At 41.0% G+C, this 20,339-nt stretch overlaps 1 protein-coding gene across 6 annotated transcripts in view; it reads right to left on the bottom strand.

Annotated features, from left to right (window-relative positions):
• Nucleotides 1-20,339, bottom strand: part of LOC119650882 (F-actin-monooxygenase Mical) — a 214,732-nt gene extending 194,393 nt beyond the window's left edge. For all 6 annotated transcript variants that reach the window (XR_005249382.1, XM_038054053.1, XM_038054052.1 and 3 more), the window contains exon 1: nt 19,234-20,339. The gene's annotated coding sequence lies outside the window, so the exon portion shown is untranslated. The remainder of the gene's footprint in view (nt 1-19,233) is intronic.

The following is a 20,339-nucleotide window of genomic DNA, read 5'->3' on the forward strand; positions in this document are numbered from 1 at the left end:
AAGTAAAAAAGAATCATATTCCAAGAAGTTATATTTCCTCAGAAATAGCATTTAGACCCGATAGGAATTAAATGCACTGCCCCACACACTCCAAGGTAATTACTAAATTCATGAAAAATAACATAATACAACATTCAAGGCGTAGTTCAGATAAATACCTACCCTTGCTCCTGCAGCCCCAACTTGCACTTCTGGGTGGAGTAAGGCAGACATGGTACACCATGAAAGTCATGACGTTATCACGTTAAAGGTCTTTGGTATTAATTTGGAATTCGCAACAAGATATCTTGGAAATATTCAGTCATTCTTTTATCTAATCAATATCGATATAATGTGAAAACAAGGCGAAAAGTTAGACAAGGCAAAGTCACACCGTTCCATCAACTCCCTGCCGTCGCGATTGTTGCCCCAAACTTTGGATTCACATTATGAACTGAACCATCAATAAAGATTAGGCTTAACCTTCAATGTGAAAATACTTGATCCAAGAAGATAATGGTTGTTTTGAAATGGAGTGGTGATTCGAGGGGAGCAGAACTTGGAGCCTCTATTGAAGGGAATGTAATTTGAAGGATGCTGATTCATTCATTAGACTAAATGAAGCAATGACTGGAAATTAGGGGGGCGGATTCTATTTGGAACACAATTAGATGGAAAAATCCTTGAGTGTGCAAAGGACATTTAGACATTTCGGGGTAATTAGAGCTTATTACGAAAAACACCAACAATTTTTCGATTTCTTCGTAAAGTTCGACAAAAGCGATATTTTCCGCCCGACATGAAGAACTAGAAATTCGTTTGTCACAGGATAGTGCTATTGCACTGTACATGTTAGCATTCCGGATAGATTCTTCGACTACCCGCAGCCCACACAAAGTATCACACGTGTTTAGACGACAACTTGAACGACAACTTGAAACTGAAGGACCCAGCTTTATGGAATATCGAAAATATCGCAACATTTTTCGTCGGACAACAGTCCTGCGAGAGGAACATAACGAATGTGAATTTTGAGAGATCCGTTGAAGCTCTTGAGAAAGCCAGAGCCACCCTGAAAGATACTTCGATGAGAAAGGGACTAGCCCTGTTATAAATTCAATTATGAAATTGGCACATAGTTCAAACAATCGAGATGCAGGAGATGGAGGAGTCTCGCCGTGGGAGAAAACCAAAATAGTCACTTTGATTAAAAAGAGAACCCTGGCGAACAAGCTAAAACAATTGGTTAATGGCAAATGTTGGCCCTATATCCAGAAGGAGAGCCCTTCTTATGAACATTCTGTTCTAATTCGTAGAGGTATGGACCGATACTCTTATCGTAAAGATTAGTATTGGATTCGTTAAAGATTAGTATTCTGTTACTTCTAAGTGGGTAGATTGTACCGTCGTGTTTAGTGGCTCTTCGGACAACTCTAATCTGCTCTTTCACTAATTTCTCCACAATGAAAAGACGGACAATTATAAGACAATAGAACAGTTTATAAGAATGCCGAACGTGAAGCAAAGAAAAGGAAGGTTCTCGAGCAGTCCACTATAAAAACGTTTACAGTAAACTGGATTCTCATAACGGCGAAAGCAGTCTGTGTCGCATGACGAAGACGATACCTAACTTACGGACCAATGAGCCACGACGGACAAATGACAAGAATACTTCGCACAGATATCAATGGAATAAACTATTCATGTACCACTTCCGAAATCATTGCCGACATTTGGAACAATTCTGATGACATTGGTGCTAAACTCGGAAAACCAGAGATAGAACTCAGTATTCTTCAACCGCATTATTGAGAAGAGGCCACAATCTTTTTTGACCAATATAGAAGAAAGCAAGTCGGGGAAACTGGAAGCTCGGCACTTCAGATTTGAAAGGTTTTGTCTGCTTCTTCTGTGAGTATATTTGAGTACAGAACTATCCCATTTGTACGTAGCCTCCTATGTATATGCATTTAGCATGTCAGACTACTCACTTGAGGATGATATTGATATTTAGTTACAGTAAATTTACACGGCAAAGTCAACTTTGAGCTTTGAGTTAGTAATACTATGATTTTGATTAAACCTGGGGATAACATGCTTCATATTGTATTGTATACTACTACCAGCTTTTATAACTCTGTCATAAACTTAAGGAGGGTTTTTACTCAATTTCCCCAAAAATATGGAAATATACTATTATTAACTTAATTTGAGCCGATATTAATATGGAGAGTAATTTGAGGCCTGAACACCATAAAGAGGTAACTTCATGTTTTTTTCAGATTTTCCGGTTGGTTAGTTTTTGAGAATGGAAACGTTAAAGAAATCATCACTTTCCACCTCTTCCACTCCCCGCCTTTCTGACAAATCTCAAAACTAAGACCGGCTTCGAAATTTTACGATATAGCTGTTTCTGAGAAAAGTGTGTGTGACAGACAGACAGACAAACGCACAGACATTGAACCGATTTTAATAAGGTTTTGTTTTGCAAAACAAAACCCTAAAAAAACAATTTAGTATTGTTCAGATTTTGAAGTGCATCTACAAAACCACTGAAATTACCGTCAACTAAGCCAAATATGTCAAAAATTATAAGACACACAAACTCATTTGGCATGCATGGGGATCCAGAGGAATTTCTCCGCTGGGTGACACTATACTACCGTGATCCAAAGGCGCGGGGATATTGCCACTAGATTAAATTGGCTTGAACTTCCAAATCATTGGGAAACAGCCATGGTTTTACATTCTTAGAGATGATTGAAAAACCTCTTAATTCCATCTGGACCAAGCTTACGTACGACATAAATGGCGAACCCGACAGACGCCCGACCTCACTACCAAAAAGGACAAAGATTAAAAAGGAAAAAGAAAAGAAGACAATAGCCGAAAAATAATTTTCAACAAATTCGTTGACCCGATGAGACCATTTAAATGCATTTTTGCAAATAACGTTGGTTCCTCCGAAATGGGCTCGAGGTGAACGTTAAGCAGACTGAACTAATTATTTTCACTAAGCGCGTTAAACGGGGTAGGTGCATAATACCACGAAGTACCACTTCCAAAAACTACATCAGAAGTCATCCATATTGCTCTGATACCGACGCGGTCGCACTGATCAAATCTGTTCCGATAGGCAGAGTCAGGAATACTAGAAGGTAATACCATATCAAGCCAGTTGGTGTGAAAAGCTTTATTATCTACTACTGACAGTTTTAGTTCTCTTCAAGAAAAGGTACATGACAATGACGTAACTGGCTATATTGAGTTACCAACAAAATCGTTTCGGCGATACAAAAAAGTTGTGGTGGATGTGAAATGCATGGAGCACTAGAACAATTTGCTCATTGCGACCTAGCATCAGATCTCAGCGAAGAGGAAAGTTAGTTGCTATTAGTGGTATGATTCCCGCAGCACCTTCTTCTTAAGATTTTGAAGTCTACCCAGGAAGAAGATCATCCATGACATCTTACGTCTTGAGAGAGTTATTTGGAGAAGCCATTAGCAATTCTGTGAAGCTACGAAGCGAGAGTTGCTTCCTACTTGTCTTCTGAATAGTATAGTTTATGTGTAATTAACTATCCGTAACTGAATTGTTAGAAAAGCCCCTGGCTTCGTGAGCTCTTAAAACATACATGTATGTTTATGTTGTATGGGAACCTGCAACTAACTTCCCACTTTGCGTTCATGAGAGGGTGCACTCCTTCTGTTAAAATCTAATTAATTTGGGATCTGAAGCTACTTAAATTAAGATGACAACAACTCGTCCACTTTGTTGTTGAAACTGGCTTCCAACTTCCATTCAATTTTGTGGCTTTTCGTATAAAATTCGACCTAGCTTTTAGATTGTTGTGCTTCCGAGAATTTCATATAACAACAATTAATATCCAGCATTCCCATTCGTGTAGGTTTGTTTACATGAAACTTACCTCACGCTAAACCTTACGGTCTTGCTAATTATTCAAAAGTTATTCTGCATTATGCACGTTCACTCTGCGGTGCTGCAACACCATTCCAACATGAAATGCACAATTTTCGATTTTCTTTACCACATTTTGATTTTCACCTCAACAAAATGGGCCATGATTTCATATGTGAATAGTCAAATGAAATGGTCAAAGAGAAACATGGGCGGCCGATAACCAACTCTAAACGCTAAGTACACGGTGTCTGATTTTGGGGTCACAGGGAGCAATTACCGCGCCATTGCAATGCTACACACATGAATGGAGCGAGAGTTAATTTTACGGATACTAGGTATTTTATGACCCTGTTTGAATGAGCCAAGCGGTGCGCTACACCAGTATCTTAGATGGGAGTAAAAGCCGGCCCGGTAAAACGGCGACATGTTCAAGACCATGAAAGTTGTTTTCAATTTATTTTGATTCCCCGTATCGAAATATACCATCTATCGATTTGTCATGTAGTCGCTCTCACATATATTTTCGGAACTTGAATGCAGATAATGATCGGGGCCGCTTCTGCCCCGATGCCTCCCATACTTTGGATGATTCGTCAAGCATAAACTGAATGTTATGCTTCTTTATATTCACTGTTCATGCTATCCACATATTCTACGGGTGAATTGTTGTTCCTCAAAACGTTCATCGGTAACACACTAGCAATATATCGTACAAATTTATGTCAACCGATGTGCATACAGTACAGCGGACAAGACAGTATCGTCGTGACATCAATACAGCAGTTTTCGTTCTCGAGGAGCTTATGTGCAAACCGTAAATTAAAATGCCATCAAATCGAAACGTGATTTCATTTTCATCGAATGTTTTGTTTATTTATAGGCCGAACAATATTGGCTCCAATGGGGGAGTTGACAGATAGCACACAGACGAGGGAAGAGGTCACAAACGCGGGTCATAATTTTCAAATAAAAGCGAAGAGAGCGAATCCTGCTACACGCAACTGATTAACTTCCTCCCTGTGAAAATAAGCAACTATCCTGGCACTTCAGTGGGGGCTGATATACTGGAAAAGCGTACTTCCGGTTGAAATAATCGGGAAAAGTCAATGGACCCGCTACACAATTTCCCCTTATCTTCCTTTTGCCACAATTAGACCAGAGTGATTTTCATTCTTCGCTGCATTTGTGCAGCCCCACGAAAAGTGATTCCGTTTGCGTTTTCAATTAAACACTTCTGTTTACGGTTCGACTTAACATTTCCCTACATTTCTTTCTGGTGATTTAAAACCAAAACATTTTTAAACATGATTCCACCTAACACTCAACGCGTATTATTTTCCACTCATACATGTCTGCCTACCTGTAGCATTTTCCGAATGAGAGACGTTAAGGTATCACATTACAATATTGCTGTCGGTAGGTGGGACAACATTGCCATGCACTTGATACAGCCCGAGGGGCCTGTTTAAAAAGGAAAGCCTGCGTTGTTCGTCTGAAAAGTGTCTCTGGTCGGTGTTGACGACACGAAAGGCAAGCGAACCCCCGATTAAAGGTGTTGCACGGCATTTGTTGCAAATTAAATGAAATGGCGAAATGCTGTTCATTAGCCATAAGTAAAAACAAACAAGTGTATTGCGTATATCGACCAATATTGAAATAATAGGAAAACTGATGCTTAACGTAGATGTGATACGGATAATTTCACATAAACGATCAAAACGGTTCGCAGTGGCGGAGAGAGTGATACGAATTGTGGGAAATTAATTGATCGGATATAAGAAATACGAACCTTATCAAGTATTTCTCCAACTCGTTTAGTGTAATCGACGTTTCACTTTTTCAATATGGTATCGTTGAAGTGGAAAGTAATTAGTAGGTTCATGGAAAAATATCAAGGCCACTGAGTCGAAAGTTAATAGATAAAATTGTTATTTCGAATTTGATTCTTTTCCAGTTATCCATCCCACTTCAATAATCATGAGAAGTACAAAAGCCTTTTTCGACGAAACTACCGTTTTTTACAGAAAACCGACTTACTATTAAATTGGAAGTTGAGGTATAAGTTGCTATTCGATCTTCAACCTTGGATTCGGTCCAGACTCCAGCATCCTTCGCGGAAGTATTTCCATAGTATTGCAAATTGTCTCTCTGATATTTTACCAACCCTCGAGGATGTCCCATAATAGAAACGCCACTTGCGGATAGGCCCTCTTCCGTATTAAAGTTCTTATCGAATGAACCAGCTTCATTGAGGTCTTCCTCCCTAATTTTATTATCTCCTAATACACCGGTGCAAACACCCGCAGAAACCGTAAAAGTGGTTCAAGCGCGAAGTACTTCAAAGCGCTGCCAACCGAAGAATCAAGATTTTGTCCATGACCTCCTTCATTTGGGGTCCACTGTTGAAGCTATTTTAAGGGGATATATCCGTCTGGATTTTTTTTCACTTTTTTTTATTCATAATCAATAGCGATCTTGTGTAAAAGTAATTAGAAATACTTTTAAATTTAATTTGTCTGGGGTAAGAAGAAAACCGCATTTAAGCTACAAAACACTCACTCTTCAATATTGCAAAGAGATTGGGAGCACCCAGAAAAGAGTCATCTTTTTGGAAAGTGAAAAACGATCCTGGTCTTCCAGAACCTAGCTACAACCACCTTCAATATCATCAACGACGCAACAATCGGTGTTCGGAATAGACTTGCCTTAATAAGGAACTCCAAACATCGCGGTTTTGCGCCAAGGTCCATCAATTCGATATCCCAAAAAGCTGTCTAGCATCCTGGCCTACGCCATCGCTCCATCTCAGGTAGGGTCTTTTGCCTCGTTTTCTTTTTCTACCATGTTGCCCTTTTAGACTTTCCAGGTTAGATTATCCTCATCCATACGGATTAAGTGACCCGCCTACCGCAACGTATTGAGCCGCATTTTATTAGCAACTAGACGGTCGTGGTATTACTTATAGATTTTGTCGTTATGCAGGCTACAGAATCTTTCGAACATGACCAAGAGTTCGCAATATTTCATTCTTTCTTCAAAGTTATAGTTTCCTATCTTAATTGTTCTCGCATGACCAATGCGGTTTGATGTTGTTAGTTGTTTGGTTTTTGGTGCGAACGGTGCCACTATATATTTCCTCTTACTTTCATTGATGTGCAGCCCAATATTTCGCACCGCCTGCTCAATCTGAATGAAGGCAGTTTGTACGCCTCGCGTCGTTCTTCCTATATCTCTCTCATTTACCTCAACATCACGGATCACTTTTTCCAGGGACAGGTTGAAATGGGTGCACGATAGCACGTCTTACACCGTTTTTGATGTCGAATTGCGACAAGAGTGATCCTGCTGCACATTGGTCAGAGCCAGCCCAGTCAGCCTGCCTTGAATCCGATGAAAAGATGGTGCAAATGATGGCCATATTCCAACAGTTTTTCCATTGTTTGCTGCCGGCAAAAAATCTGATCTGTTGCTGATTTACCTGGACTTAAGCCTCTTTGGTATGGACCAATGATGTTCTGGGCATATGAGGCTATTCAACATAGCAAAGTAGCGGAAAATATCTTAAAGATGGTACCCAGCAACGCGATACCTCTATAATTGTTGCACTGCGTCACATCTCCCTTTTTATGTATGGAACAAATAATGCCCCGTTGTCAATCGTCAGGCATTTACTTGCTGTACCATATCCTGGTCCATATTTAACCAGTAATTCCATCAGCCCCTGGCGATTTACGACTTTTAAGCGGATGAATTGTATGGACCGTTTCTTTCATACTTGGTGGTGGCCGCATTTATCCATCGTCTTCATTTTGCGGGACCTCCAACTCACCGATATTCTAGTTGTCGTGCAGTTTATCAAAATACTTAACCCATCGCTCCAATATGCCCAATCGGCCAGAAATCAGATTTCCTTGGTTGTCAATTGGATGAGCGTGGTAGATAGGTAGGTATCAGTGGCCGCTCCGAGGAGCCCAATTAGTGCTCTTCCACCCTGCAGCTAGAAATCTCTCTGAGGTCCCCAAAGGATGGTTTATCCAATGTCCCTAGCCTGATCTAGCTAGAGCTGGGCAATCGCAGAGAAAGTACATTAGCCCCCCCCCTTCTCCGCAGCTTCAGCAATGCGAATTGTAGTGTATGCTGAGCCTGGGGGCATGCTCCCCTATTGGCCAGTGCCACGTGCAGACCGCCATAATCTTGAATGTATTTGCACACATTTGGCACAGAAGCTCTCGTGATCGGGCTATATTATAAGCATCGTCCTGCTGACTTGTTAATAAAACTTTCGTGCCTGGTGCGGTTGCAATCTGTACTTTTCGAGTTCACAGACCTTTTGGTTCTCCCAAGCTTCATTTTTTACGTCTGTGAAGTCGCTTCTGCGCTCAATGGAGTTCGTGGTAAATCTCCGTGTGCCCGCGCTCTCCGAGAATGCAACATTATTCGGTATACAGCATTCCTCCGTTCCGTTGTTAGTTTCCATTTATTATCGAACCAGCCGTTTCGATTTTTTTGTGACTAGTGCGAAGTATGTTTGTCATTCTATCAATGATAACGTTCTTCCGGTGGTTGTGAAGATCATTTATCGATGCTTTATCTTCAGGACATCTTGTCCCCCCTTATAGGTGTTACGAAGGGCTGTGTCGTGAACTCTCACCTGATTGTTAGAAAAGATTCTGGGTGGTATTATTATTCGAGCCCGGAGCAACATGCTAAAGTGATGATGATCCGAGTCTATATTGGCCCCCAATATGTTATGACATTCATCAAGGCTGAGAGGTGGCCGCGTTCAATGAAAGTGGTCTCATTTGGAGAGGTCCACGTATGTTTGTGAACCGCTTTCCGCACAAATCTGATACTTTTAACAAGCATTTCGTGCGACCCTGCTAATTGAATAGTCCGCAGTCCGTTATCATAGGTATCCTTATGTAACGTATCGCCTAAATACGGGTCCCATCCCTGCTTGGCCGTTAAAATCGCCAAGTATGATTTTGATGGCGTGAACTTTAATGAGGCTTTATATTTCCAAATTTTGTCTCGCAAGCGCAGAGTACATAGCCTTTCACTTATGTTTTAAAAGCCGATAATAGCAGGTTTCATTTTTTGGCGGACTAAGAAACCTACTCCGAGCACATGGTTTACTGGATGGCCACTATACTACATGGTATAGTGGTTCTTCTCCAGAAAATCGGTCCCTGTCCAGCGCATCTCTGGCAACTAGGTTATATCAGCCCTATATTAGGGCAGGGTATCGACTGTACACGGAGCTCACGTGCCGTTAGAAAATGCCCAAGTCATACGTCCGTTTTCGTTGCCAAACGAAACCATCGAGTAAGAAGCAACCAATTTCTACGAATAGAACCGTAGAGAGGAAAGCCGTGCCCGGGGTAAACATTATACAGCCACCAAATTAACCTCTTAAGATTAGCTATTTCATTGTGTGTATTGACTATATTCTAGATCCCGAGAAACTCCAGGCCCCTCTTCTCTCTCTTTCAACACCCTACAACTTTACCATATTCCTTGTTTTCGACATCATCCTTGCTTGTGCTGTACTGTTGCTGGGTGTTTTGTAACATGTAAACTGCAAAAACTGGTTAAAATTTGATGTTTAGCTTATTATCAATCACACATATTATACAACTTAAAAGTAATGTAATTCCCCAAGACTAATGAAAACCGCACACTGCGGTGAGATATGTTAAGTACAGCTCAAAATCCTGAAGCTGTTTTGTAACCACAACCAATGCTATTTTTAGCATTACGCGCTACCGTGCTTTATTGGAAACCATATATTCTTCAATGTAGGTGTGACACCATCCTCCTCATTTCACCGTACAAAAACTGTTTCGCTCGAAACGCCCGCTCATAATGTCGAAGCTCTTAGTATACAAGACAAGCTCGGGAAGTCTATATGGATAAGATCTATAGTAGAAAAGAAGAGATGGAGCGATGGCGTACGCCAGGCCGCCAGACAGCTTTTAGGGATCCCGAATTGGCGGACCTCAGCGCAAAACCGGGGTTTCTGGAGTTCCCCACTAGAGCAGAACCAACAAGTCTGTGAACTAGAAAAGTACAGGAAGCAACCGCACCAGGCGCAGAAGTTTTACCTTATACACCTCGATGCTCATCCTGCCGAGACAAATAGGGAAATCTGATTTCCGACAGAATGGGCATATTAGAGCGATGGGTTGAGTATTTTGATGAACTGCTCAACAACCAAAATATCGGCGGCAACTGAAGACGACAGACAAATATTGCCGCCACTAAAAGCATGGAAAAAACAGCCCGTGCAATTTTTCAGCTTAAAAACCATAAGTCGCCAGAAGCCGATGGAATTACAGCCGAATCGGTTAAATATGGAGGCGACCAATTACACCAAGTGGTTCATCAACTGATGCTCAAAGTATGGGACAGCGAATCAATTCCTAACGATTGCCAACGAGACATTATCTGTCTCATACATAAAAAGGGGTATATCAGGCAGTGCAGCAATTATAGTGGTATCACTACCACTATAAGATACTGAGTACCATCTACAAGATATTTTCCGCTTTCTTGCTAGGCCGGATAGCTTCATATGCCCAGAACATCATTTGCCCATACCAAAGAGGCTTCACTCCAGGCAAATCAGCAACAGATCAGATTTTCTCTCTGCGGCAAACGATGGAAAAACTGTTGGAATATGGACAATAGTTGCAACACCTATTCATCGACTTTAAGGCCGCCTATGATAGCATAGCCAGGGTAAAACTGTACACGGCCATGAGAGAATTCGGTATCCCAACAAAATTGGTAAGACTGGCTAGGCTGACCCTGGCCAATGTGCGAGGCCCGATAAAAGCAGCAGGATCACTCTCAAGACCATTCGACATCAACAACGGTCTACGACAAGGGGATGCCCTATCATGCGTCCTCTTTAATCGGGTCCTCGAGAAAGTGATCCGTAATGCTGAGGTACATGCAAGAGGTACGATCCTCTTTAAGTCCACCCAACAACTGGCCTATGCTGACGATATCGACATCATGGGAAGAACCACCCGAGACCTACAAACTACCTTCATCCAGATCGAGCAGGCGGCGCGAGATCTTGGCTCAATGAAGGCAAGACAAAGTATATGGTAGCAACGTCAGCACCAAAAACCAACCAACCAACAACATTAAACCGCACTGGTCAAATGGGAAGAATAAAGATAGGACACTACAACTTTGAGATCGTTGATAATTGATAATGTTGAAATCCGTGCACGGTTGTTGTCTGCTAACAGAGCCTATTTCAGCTTACAAAAACTGTTCCACTTGAAACGTCTCACCATAGGGTCAAAGCTCTTACTGTGCAAGACAATGATCTTGCCAATCCTTATGTATTCCTCGGAGACTTGGGGTCTTAGCAAGAAGAATTGCGAACTCTTCGCCGCGTTTGAGAGAAGAATCTTCCGAAGAATTTTTGGCCCCTTACATGAGGATGGACGATTCCGTAGCCTACATAACGACGAAATCTATGAGCGATACCATGACCGTCCGGTTGTGGATAAAATCCGGCTCGTTAGGTTACGGTGGGCGGGTCAATTAATCCGTATGGATGAGGATGATCCGATCCGGAAAATCTATAAGAGCAATATCTATGGTAGAAAAAGAAGACGAGGCAGACCCTGCCTAAGATGGAGCGATGGCGTAGGTCAGGCCGCCAGACAGCTTTTAGGAATACCGAATTGGCGGACCTCGGCGCAAAACTGAGATATCTGGAGTTCCCCACTAAGGCAAGCCTAGACTGGATACCGGTTTTTGCGCCGTTGATGACGATCATTTATTCTTTCAGTTCACCATCAGTGCCATACCAGAAGCGATTTCCCTCCCCTTAGTGCAAGTGGTCCGTGTGTGACTCGATTGATACCCTCTAAAATCCAGTCACTAACTTTGTTCATCTCTGAATAAATTTCTATCAAACAATCTCCTCATTTCGCTACTTAATCAATCTTACTTACTGCCCTCTGAACAATCATTTGAATTGATAGCGACTTGAACTAAAAACAGGCAATTCACCATTCTCCCAGTAGTTAGGGTTTCTTTTGCATTATCTCGGCATTGAGTAGGATTGTGTGCGCGGTGGGGCCATTTGATTTAGCCACACTTCTAGAAAAGAAATGCTCGACCGTTGCTTTGCTGGCCAGCCTGACAGAAAAGTGCAGGTTACCTAACATATCTAAGTGGATATTTGTATGGCAAAGTTGAGTGTGTATAATCCTCATTAAAGTATTGACATATCGGACGTAATTGCTACAACTGAACCAGATCTTCTTTCTCGGTACATTTTTAGTTCACCTTCATTGGCCAACATGACTCCTAACGACGTAAAAACTAACAACGAACTGAGTTTCCTTGAGTTTTGGTTGGATTTGTTTGCCACCTCTGTTAAATTATAAGTTGGAGGAACGTAACCCCTACACATAAATACTCCGTTTATTTTAGCCGACACAAAGTCATATACACCTATGATCACTACATTATATTGTAAAGGTTCTTGTAACATTCACTTCGAACGTGATATACGAATGCAAATCCTGAATTTCACTTCACAGATTGAGATCGAATCTTCATTCCGAGTATTTGGTACTCTCAATACTAGGGCTATTGTATAAATCCTTCTTATTTTGCAAAATATACATTTGAGATCATACGGAGACTCCCGAGAAAATGTGTTTCCCCCCACCTACTGAGAAGGCTACCTACGAAGAAGTGAAAATTTTCTTGTATTTTTAATTTCCTAAACAGCTTACAACTCGTTTGAATACCTGTGAACAATCAATCTCCTTGCTAGGTACTTTAGCATTAGCCCACTTTATACTGTCCTATGCAATCCATCCATTATCTGTGTAGCTGTTTTAAACCACCTAAACTGCAACCACCACTTGAAAAGGAGGAAAATGCAGCCCGCTTGTAGTCCGCAATGAAACAAGTGCATCATCGTTCAAGCTAATGACCACCATCCGTTAATGCCCTTTCAGTGCAATAACCTTCTCCGCTCAGTAAATTATCCGCCTATAGTAGTGACCACTGCACATACGCTATCATTACAATAGATGCGAAATGTATACTTCCTGGCATGGTTGCATTCAAGAGCCAACGATATGCAACAGAGCCACCATCCCACTGAGCACCGCCAAGCGGGAAAATCCATCTTCCACTATCTATTCATTCACTTGCTCGGTGATACCGAGGTTGAATTCGAATCAACAACCTGCTTCGGTGGTCGTGTGCATCATGTGTGAATCTGCTTGGGTATTTGAGCGCTAAGTCGCGCTTGCTTACTTAATTAGCGAAAATCTTAAGATGTTCATGCTTCTCGGGATCAGCTCACGTCTATGCAGTGTATGAAAGTGAAAAAAACATCGTGTAATCATTAAGTTGGAAGTTTTCCTTCTAAGATTTTTTCGCTTCTTTCAGTTGTGGGCGTTTGGACTAATCACCAGTTACTAACCATTTTAGAGAGTTCTCTTCAACGACATATGAACTTTTTGGAATGATATCACAATTCGGTGTTATAGTGATGAAACCAGAAAAACGTTATGAAAGTTAACTGCGCGGTCAACAAATAAAATACTATCGGAGACTATCGTATTACAGACACTTCAGAAGGGTTCATGCTCCTGCCTCTGCTATCAATTTTCTGCTTTTATTTCACTTTCATCTATAGCGCTGCTATTTTATCCAAGCGAATCCTAAAGAACATGATACAGACGAATAATCGTTTAATGAATACCCCATGCAAATCACATTTCCATTGTTTCGCCATTAAGGCGCGCTTTGATCGCAGAGCCGACATACAACTCTTTTCGCGTCTGCTCAATGCCTCGTAGTTAATGATGAGAAGTAATTTTCGCTCTATTCGCACCAAATTGTCGGTAGGCTAAATATGGATTATCTTCATGTTATTTCAATGCAAATTTAAAGCAGCGATCGAGTGAGAAGTTGATTGAATTCTACGCCAGAGCGTGTGATGATAAAGGAAAGTGACTGCTGGATGAGCGCTTCGATAACTAAGTTACGTCACTGCCATGTGAATCACGACAGCACTGGTAAAGAGAATATAATTTTATTTAAAAGGAATTCTAATAAATATTATTATATCTTCATGTTCTATGGTACCTAACCTGGTCTAAATTTGCAAAAATAATTTTTTAGCATTTATTTCCCCTGAAAGAAGGAAAAAGAATCAACCAAAAAAGACCAAGATAAAAAAGCACAATCAAAATAAAGAAGTGCTAATTTTACCAAAGAAAAGACAGTTAAGTTCAAGGCTTAAATTTAGCCAAATAAAGTTAACAAGTCAACGCTACCAGAAAAAAGGAATGGTGTCATATTTCTACAGCCTAAATTCATGCAAACAAGAGCGAGCAGCATATCGAAATGCCGCTTATGTGAGGCTGCTGGTCGTCTACGTGCTAGGGTCCTGAAAATGCCTTATGAATGAGCAGAAACAAGAGTAAATGAAATCTAATGCGTATGCAAAAAATCGGCACTGCCTACTCGCTAATAGGCAAGCTAGCTGCATGAAGAAAACTCCGTGATAATCATCGTACAATATAGTACGAAGGGTGGCGGAAAATGACTCGAAGAAGAAACGGTATGGCAACCTAAAAACAGAAAACGGACCACAGTGCAAGATGGAGCCGGAAATAGCTTTTTACACGTAACCAATTGCCATCTGACCCTCAGTGATAGTATTAAGGGGGTCATCCCGTGTGAAGGCCGTTTTTTTTGGCTTTTTGTAGAATTTTTTTGTGAAGAACTGGATGAAGATACAAATACGCATTTTTCACAATATATTAACTAATATCTTGAGCACCTTAACTGACTATTAGTCTGCTATACCTAATCCAGAAATCTTAGGTTTCTTGAAGAAACACATGTACAATCTTGGCTTCAATTCTTGTCCTTTTAGCGAAGTCATTCGAACCGATAAATACGAGCTTCATTACGACGATCGACATAAATCTGGTAAGTGACTTATCACGTGTTCAACACTATAATTTCCAAACGGCTCCGAATATCAAAAAATCAATTTACCCATATATTCTACACTATATCTAGATACAATTGATACCAAAAAAAAATTCGATTCCGCGGATCCGACACACGGGATGACCCCCTTAAAGGATCTCAGGACAAACACGTTCTTCTTGAAAATCATGAAGGAAAAATTGAATAAACTTTATTAATGACAGGTTTTAACGGGCACTTGAATAAGACGCCAAATAACTAACTTAAGAGGGAGATGGGTTTAGACACAACTGGCTGGTTAGAACTAATTGAAGCCTTCGCAAACACAACTATAACCTTCAAAAGAAAAGGATGCGGAAAAACAAGACCTTAGATCACCCTGGAGTCAGGAGGTTCATACAGACTGCTAAAAAATATTACAGGATATGATCAACTATATATCAGATCCAATATCCCTCAGACAATCGTCGTTTCCAAAAAAAAATCAAAGCTAGAATATGTATTTCTATTAGCCAGAATTCACTCAAAGGAAATGCCAACGCTAGAATTTTGGTCTGTGTAGCCGTAGATCATTTAAGGATGTATTGCGTCGATGCGTAGGATTATATCACCAGATATCTGCTATATACTGGCGGGCATGCCGAAATCGTGCAGCATAGGACAAACTGCTGCAGCGAAACTGATATGTCTAATTTTTTGCCGTTGGCTTCCTTTCAACTAAGTTTTTACGGTCCAGTCGATTACTGCCAGGAAAACTAGCTTACGCTTAGCGAGCTTCCGAACTTATTGCCGGACAAGGGATATGTAGACCTTAGGAGGCGGCCCCCTGCGCTTGGTATTCAGACGTTTTGCATCTGACCTATTCAAATTTCTGGTTCAGGAAGCAATACAGCAACTGACTTGAGTGCCGCTGGGTTTTTTTTTAAAGAAATTCAGCCAAAGCAAATAGAAATACTTTCCCTATAATCGTGAACTTCAAGCCATCTTCAGTTCGCCACGGCCTTTTTGAGTTTGTTTTCTCGATTATTATTCGCACGGAACACGACCCGATAAATCAGTAGTTCACAAAAAGAGAAAAAGGGTGAGAACATTGACGCTGCGTCGAGAAAACCAACTGCAATGTATAAGACAATTCAGTACTAAAATATTATGTTCTTTCAATGAAAACATTAAGACTGAAATTGTTGCACATACATACTTCTGAGGATGCCCATCATTATTACCACACATGAAAGAATTCTTTAGTAGTAATTATCACAGATCCAGAGGAACAGTTGATTTAGCGCCAAACTCGTTCAATTCCTTACACTCAACAATTTCTGGGCGTTCCACGGAAAACAAAGATACTAAGCTACGCTTTTTTCCATAATATAGTTCTTATAAAAATTCCAGTAGCGTTTTCCTAATCCATTCAAACCAAGTAAACACAAAACCTTATTAAAATCGTTTTACTGTCTGTCTGCCCGTCACACGCATTTTTCTCGGAGGCGGTTGTAGCGATTCGCACCGAATTTGGTAAAAAGGTGGAAACTGTGAACGCTCACGCATATAGTGAGTCACATTCTTTTACGCCGAATTTAAGGGGGGGGGGGGGGGGGGGGGGGGGGGGGGGTCCACATACATGCAAAAGGAGGGTGTAAATTTTTTTTTTCATCAAATATAGTCATGTGGGGTATCAAATTAAAGGTCTTGATTAGTACTTTTCGAAGCCGGTCTTAGTTTTGACATTTGTTGAAAAGGTGCAAAGTGCAGGGGGCTGAAATTGATCATTTTTTTTAATGAACCCATTCTCAGAAACTACCCAACCGAAAAATCTGACAAAAATCTGGGGGCTGCCACTATATGGTATCTAGGCTCCGAAATACCCTACATACCGATACCTGTTCAAATAAAGTTAATAATAGTACATTACTATAATTTTTAGTAATTGAAAGGAAAACCCCCCTTAAGTTCACCCTAGAATTACAAAATTACAGCATAGGTTACAGCATAGAGCATGATCCTGCCAAATTTGGTGAAGATCGCAATATTATTAAGAAAGTTATACTAGGTCAAAACTGTCGCTCCTCTCCAAATTCAAGACTATGAATGTCAATATCACTTGAAAGGGAATATTTTCACATAATATATGCATATTTTACAGGCTACATGCTAATGGGACAAATGCACACTCAAATCTTTTTATAAAAGATATACACAAAACCTTTCGTACCTGAAGCGTCTAGCTTCCGGTTTCCCGACTTGTTTGACATATTATGTTGGAAACAATCAAAACATGGCAACGAATTGACAAACGTAAAACTCGAATGATAGAATCTCGGCTAGACAGCGTAAAGTGTGGACCAATGTTTCTCTGTGCAGCGGCCATTGTTGCCCAGAAACTTCTATCTTCACCGTGTCTCATAAATTCTGCTATAGGAAAAAGTCATCAGTTTAGCATCTTGTCCTCAGAATAAAATTCTATTCATACTATCCAGTAGGTAACGTGTCCAAGATCTAACGTATCAGATCATTCACACCTACCAACAGTTAACATTACGTATCCAGCACATATGAGGATATTCATAGTTACAAGCAGCAGGCTTTCCCCATCCGCACAAAGTTTACACAGCACGGCATACGTCCGAATTCTTGCAAAGAATATTTTCCGTGCTGAAAAGGACCCCAGTAGGGACGTAGAAAACAGATTCAATTGACCGAAGCTAAGATGTATGTCATGAGTTTTTCTAGTAATTGTTTGTGACCAATGTGTCTATATCTAAAATTCAAGCATAATTTTTCGCAAATATAGAGTTTCTATGTGTAGAGGACAAAAGTAGTGTTGTGACAAAATTTATCTCTTTTTCAGCTGTGAATTTAACATCAGCTTGATTAGGATTGTCTTGCAGAAAAAAATGGTAGTTGCATTTTTCGACAAAAACCATACTAATTTAACATGAATTCATTTTTCACTAGTTTGCATTAATGAAATAATTGATGCAAGAACAAAATACTAGCATAAAGTCCCACTGAAATGCACGGAACGGCGTACATGCGTAATAATCTTCCACCATACAAAATCAAACCGAGAGACGAATCTTCTTGGCTTCTACCGATGCCGTGCCTGACACGCACCGTGCTGGATATGGAACGCCCGCTGCTAGTATATATGAATTCCCTTAGAGCAAATATATGGAAGAATTCTTTTGTTTCTGACACGTTCTGTGTTGAACACGCTATCTGCCAGTTAATGTGAATACTTTCGTCTGTGCTGTGCTGGACATGCTAGCTACTATTAAGCATGAACAAAACTTAACACGTGGCCACATGCAATAAGCTTCCATTATCGTCAGCAGTTCGAAGAATTTTACTTTTTCTATGATCGGACTAGATCGCGGGAAAGACTTAAAAATGAGAGAAGATTTGCTTCGCAGTGAAGTAGCGTGAACGCCACACTCAATAGCAAAGATTTCATCGATAAAGCTGCGAACTGCTTGGGGTGCTTATATCTCCAGGTGAATAGCGCGGCCAGACGTCAACTTTGAACCATGATGATATTGAAATTGTGAAAATGGGGAGGGTCTCAAAGCACTAGCTAGAAAGACTACGTTCTGAACAAATCAGGGATCAAACGAAAGTGCATAGAAACCGCTTAAAATGTGGGTAGACATTACCCCACCGAATTAGCACAATGAAACTATCTTCATTCTGACAACATTAACCAATGCGCCTCACCGACTCGCCTACTAATTTTTGGTCCTGTTTGAGGTACTACTCAAAAAATGGCTGATTATTTCTTAGGCTCCGAAGATATGTCTAAAGCGTTTCCATAGCGAAAGGAAAACCTACTCCAAGAACTCATGCTGGAGATGTTCCACTAATATCGGGGTCCGCTCGAAACTTTGCCTACCCTAGCCGGGTACATACTTACCGCCTGCTTTGCAACCAATTCTATACCCTGAAACCGACATTCAAACTTTCGCTGTTTCTCAAAGAATTGACCATTTGATGTGATCATATTTCTAATGAGCCCATTTTGGCCAAGTCCTGAAGAGCTTGAAGTTCGGATCCTCTTCGAATTCATTTGAGCCTGGACTCCCTTCCCTCCCCCTGAAGAAATATCCGTTAAACTCAGCAACTACAGCTGCATGCTTTCAATTAGAAGTCTATCTTTGGCGACAATGGCATGGAATATGTCGATCAAATTCATTTAGGTCAAGGAGGTCGCCACTGTTATTCAACGCTCTCACATATTCTAATATACCAAATCCCACTCAGATTGGACCAAAGAAGATGATGCAGGAACTCATTTATCAATTATTCAAACAAAAACCAGGAAGTGGAAAATAAAAACTTACTTTGTATCTGGCGAAAATATTCAGCTTCTCGTGTCTCTTGTTTACATAGCGACGACAGACACAAAGCCTTCACAAGACGGCAGGACGAGGAGAGGACAAAGAACGAAGACACAGAACACCTCCTTACAGTAAAATATATTCACTGAATTCAAACTCGGGCACTTCCACGGCGACAAGACGATGATTCACATGAGGACATTGAAAGACGTGTGGCGACGATCGATTTTCCCTCTTTCCTGCCTCGTGGCTCGTTCCAGATAAAAACAACAGACACTACGCCAACCCGGGAAATTCACATTCAATTTCACTTGGGACCTTCTCGGGGGACACTGCCAACGCTTTATCACGAAGGGAGCAAGCGGTTCACAAACTGCACAGCTTCTCTGCTCAACTTAGATCTATATCCACACGAAATTTCAATTTGGCCAATCAGGAATTCAACCCGAACGCGCCAACGAGAAATGTAGAATAATTCACGAAACGCGCGAACTGAAAGGCTTCCCACCAACTGACTGATTGCTGTCGGGGCGACCACGGAACCCACAGCAGAACATTAAGAAATCAGCAGATCACGCACAATTTTCAATCTCTCCTTGTGGTCAGACTAAAATTACGTACTCGCTGTACTGAAATAAAACTAAGAACTTTCGAAATGAACAAGAATTCTTTGTGAGATTCGCGCACGAAGTCGCGGGCACTGCCAGCGATCTGCAGGTAGCACAAAATCGAGCACAGGCACGAAGTCGTAACGCCTAGAACACACCTTTTTCCGCTCGTTTGTGAGCTATAACCAAACACTCAGTGCTGGAATCCTTAAAATTAATCCTTTGTTACATTCGTCTTTATAATTTTGTGAATTTTCGTTCGAATTTAGCGATTGCTGCCTCAGTGGCGATCCTTATGCGTTGACCCAATGGATTCCGTCTTCGTAGATTTTTCACCTCTCGACCACGAATTTCAACATTAAACAACTTCGATTGGGCAGGTTCAATGATCAAGTAGAGAATGGAATAGTTTAAAACTAAATTTCGCGGCGGCAACGAGCAGGTAATAATATCTGAAGTTATTCGTTCACGAGCACATCCAGCCAAGACGGCTTCTTCGCA

The sequence above is a fragment of the Hermetia illucens genome, chromosome 3, assembly GCF_905115235.1.
Source record: "Hermetia illucens chromosome 3, iHerIll2.2.curated.20191125, whole genome shotgun sequence".
NCBI classification, from domain to species: Eukaryota; Metazoa; Arthropoda; class Insecta; order Diptera; family Stratiomyidae; genus Hermetia; species Hermetia illucens.